Source organism: Littorina saxatilis, linkage group LG17, assembly GCF_037325665.1.
Source record: "Littorina saxatilis isolate snail1 linkage group LG17, US_GU_Lsax_2.0, whole genome shotgun sequence".
In the NCBI taxonomy this organism is placed as follows: domain Eukaryota; kingdom Metazoa; phylum Mollusca; class Gastropoda; order Littorinimorpha; family Littorinidae; genus Littorina; species Littorina saxatilis.
The window spans coordinates 55,260,578-55,264,903 of NC_090261.1; positions in this window are offsets into that span (position 1 = coordinate 55,260,578).

Here is a 4,326-nt window from a genome sequence, read left to right on the forward strand (position 1 = left end):
TGCTGTGAAGAAACGCATCCATCTTGTTTGGCTCCTATCCCTCTCTTTTCCCCTGTCCTGGGTGGCTGGTGAAATTGTCCTAGGGAACTAGAAATGAGCGATCTGTGAAAGTCTGTGACAAAATCTTGACTCGGTTTATCGGTGAGAAAACCGGAGGGAAATCTGGACTTGCAGGGTGTGTGTGAGAGTCTCGGTCAGGCTTGATTGATCGAGCAATGTATTGTGTTCGCGTGTAAATCTGGTTTGCTAAGTCTTGGGACCCAAGATTGCTTTTATGAATAGTGCATGAAAGTGTGAATTTGTAACGACTCTAGTAAATCGGTAGAGACCATGTTACAACACAATAATTTGCTATTGAGAATTGTCTGTGGTTTGTGATGACGTCATGCACTTCCAGAAACGAAGAGTTTCTCCCTCGCTTACGGCATGCACCAATACCGCACTGAGGTACTGATGCAGACAGTTCCAGTTGATTGAGAGAAGATGGGCTAAGGGAGGGTACTCTAACCCAATTATCTTTCAATTCCTTGGTCTATACAAAAAGCAAAAACATACTTCACTAACTTTTCTGCCTGTTTCCAATCATCCCGAGAAAAAAAACCACTCACTCCTAAACAGTTGATACGGTATGTTCTTTTCATGAAAAAAACACCCTAACCTACTCATGGTCAAAACCAACAAAACATACTTCACTAACTTTTTGCCCAAGATCTTTTACAAATGAACACACACAAAACTCGCTAGTGAAAAACTTGTAGAATTATAAAGCAACAACAATCTAGCCCACTTTTCTTTACAGTTTTAGCCATACCCGCACTTCCACCCCCACACCTCCACACACACACACACCCAACCCCCCCCCCCAAAAAAAAAGTTTACTAACTTTCTGCTCAAGATCTGTTACCAATCACCACACACAAAACTTGCTAGAGAAAAAAAACCTTTTGTTATACAAGAAAGAGAAGAAAAAAAATATAGCCTACTCATTCCTCAACCTCGATCCCCTGGTTGTCCGGAGTGCCCTCGGCAGTATCAGCAGGTTCCAGCAAAGAAGTTTGGCCACTAATCAAGGATAGGACAGATACCCCCAGCGAGCAACGTAAAGGTCACGCGAGTCATAACTCTTTTTGAGGAGGGATCACGAGATTGGGTGTCTGGAACCGCTCACGACGCTTCTCCGTTCACTGGCATCGACAACTTGATCCCCTCCCCTGTCCCACTCCCTTCCACACTCCTCTTCCATATCCTTGTGGCTGTCCCTGATTCTTTTGCATTCTCGTCATGTGACTAAAAAAAAAGAAAGTAAAATGTAGATTTTTTTTCATTTTGGTCACATTTGAAAGAAAGAAATAAAGAACTAAAGAAAGAAAGAAAGAAAGAAAGAAAGAAAGAAAGAAGGAAGGAAGGAATTGAATAAGCATCGACAACTTTCTTGCCCTCTCCCTTCCACGCTCCTCTTCCATCTCCTTGTGGCTGTCTCTGATTCTTTAGCATTCTCGTCATGTGACTAAAAAAAAAGAAGTAAAATGTAGATTTTTTTCATTTTGGTCACTTTTGAAAGAAAGAAATAAAGAACTAAAGAAAGAAAGAAAGAAAGAAAGAAAGAGGGAAGGAATTGAATAAGCATCGACAACTTTCTTGCCCTCTCCCTTCCCTTGTTGCTGTCTCTAATTCTCTTCGTATTCTTGTCATATTTTGTATTCTCGTCATGGGACAACAACAATAGAGAGAAATTAGACGTAGATGTTATCATTTTGGTCACATCTAAAAGAAAGAAAGAAAGAAAGAAAGAAAGAAAAAAAGAAAGAAAGAAAGAAAGAAAGAAAATAGACAGACATACAGACAGACCGACAGAATTGAATAATCATCCACAATTACAACTTGATCCCCTCCCCTGCCCCCCTCCCTTCCTCACTCCTCTTCCAGTCTCCTTGTGGCTGTTTCTGATTCTTTCGTATTCTCGGCTAATATCATGACAACAAAGTATAGAGAGAAGTGGGACTTGGAGATATTTGTCAGTTGTTCAAAGTACAATGAAACACCCCCTGTCACGACCTCCAACATTTCCGAGAGTATCAGGTCTTTAATAGGAGGGAGTCTTAAAATGGAGGTATAGTTACCAATGTTATGAACCACACGGGCGGGGATGTAGCTCAGTCGGTAGCGCGCTGGATTTGTATCCAGTTGGCCGCTGTCAGCGTGAGTTCGTCCCCACGTTCGGCGAGAGATTTATTTCTCAGAGTCAACTTTGTGTGCAGACTCTCCTCGGTGTCCGCACACCCCCCGTGTGTACACGCAAGCACAAAACCAAGTGCGCACGAAAAAGATCCTGTAATCCATGTCAGAGTTCGGTGGGTTATAGAAACACGAAAATACCCAGCATGCTTCCTCCGAAAACGGCGTATGGCTGCCTAAATGGCTGGGTAAAAAACGGTCATACACGTAAAATTCCACTCGTGCAAAAAAACACGAGTGTACGTGGGAGTTTCAGCCCACGAACGAAGAAGAAGAAGAAGAAGAAGAAGAAGATGAACCACAAATCTGGAAAAGCAAGGTCTTAAAAGGGATAGGTCTTGTATGTGGGGAAGGTAGGGGGGCTGAAAGGGGGGATTCCACTATATTCAAAAAGACGGCTAAAGAAAGAGAGAAAGAATTAAAGGCGGGAAGTAAGGAAAGAAAACAAGTCGCGTAAGGCGAAAATACAATATTTAGTCAAGTAGCTGTCGAACTCACAGAATGAAACTGAACACAACGCAACGCAGCAAGACCGTATACTCGTAGCATCGTCACTCCACCGCCCGTGGCAAAGGCAGTGCCAGTGGAATTGACAAGAAGAGCGGGGTAGTAGTTGCGCTAAGAAGGATAGCACGCTTTTCTGTACCTCTCTTCGTTTTAACTTTCTGAGCGTGTTTTTAATCCAAACATATCATATCTATATGTTTTTGGAATCAGGAACCGACAAGGAATAAGATGAAAGTGTTTTTAAATTGATTTGGACAATTTAATTTTTAAAATAATTTTTATATATTTAATTTTCAGAGCTTGTTTTTAATCCGAATATAACATATTTATATGTTTTTGGAATCAGCAAACGATGGAGAATAAAATAAACGTAAATTTGGATCGTTTTATAAATTTTTATTTTTTTTTACAATTTTCAGATTTTTAATGACCAAAGTCATTAATTAATTTTTAAGCCACCAAGCTGAAATGCAATACCGAAGTCCGGGCTTCGTCGAAGATTACTTGACCAAAATTTCAACCAATTTGGTTGAAAAATGAGGGCGTGGCAGTGCCGCCTCAACTTTCACGAAAAGCCGGATATGACGTCATCAAAGACATTTATCAAAAAAATGAAAAAAACGTTCGGGGATTTCATACCCAGGAACTCTCATGTCAAATTTCATAAAGATCGGTCCAGTAGTTTAGTCTGAATCGCTCTACACACACACACACACACACACACACACACACACACACACACACAGACACACAGACACACACACACACACGCACACACACACACACGCACATACACCACGACCCTCGTTTCGATTCCCCCTCGATGTTAAAATATTTAGTCAAAACTTGACTAAATATAAAAAGACTATGCCATGCTAACTTAAGCTTGACGTCCTCACAGGAACTTGTGCCTATTAGGGACATGAAGTGGTTATAATTATGCTAGGAAAAGAAAAGAAAACAAGTCGCGTAAGGCGAAATTACTACATTTAGTCAAGCTGTGGAACTCACAGAAGGAAACTGAACGCACTGCATTTTTTCACAATGACCGTAGTCCGCCGCTCGTGCAAAAGGCAGTGAAATTGACGAGCTTGTTTAGCGCGGTAGTGGTTGCGCTGTGCTGCATAGCACGCTTTTCTGTACCTCTCTTCGTTTTAACTTTCTGAGCGTGTTTTAATCCAAACATATCATATCTATATGTTTTTGGAATCAGGAACCGACAAGGAATAAGATAAAATTGTTTTTAAATCGATTTCGGAAATTTTATTTTAATCATAATTTTTATATTTTTAATTTTCAGAGCTTGTTTTTAATCCAAATATAACATATTTATATGTTTTTGGAATTAGAAAATGATGAAAAATAAGATGAATGTTATTTTGGATCGTTTAAGTAAAAACAAATTTAATTACAATTTTTAGACGTTTAATGACCAAAGTCATTAATTCATTTTTAAGCCACCAAACTGAAATGCAATACCAAAGTCCGGCCTTCGTCGAAGATTGCTTGGCCAAAATTTCAATCCATTTGATTGAAAAATGAGGGTGTGACAGTGCCGCCTCAACTTTTACAAAAAGCCGGATA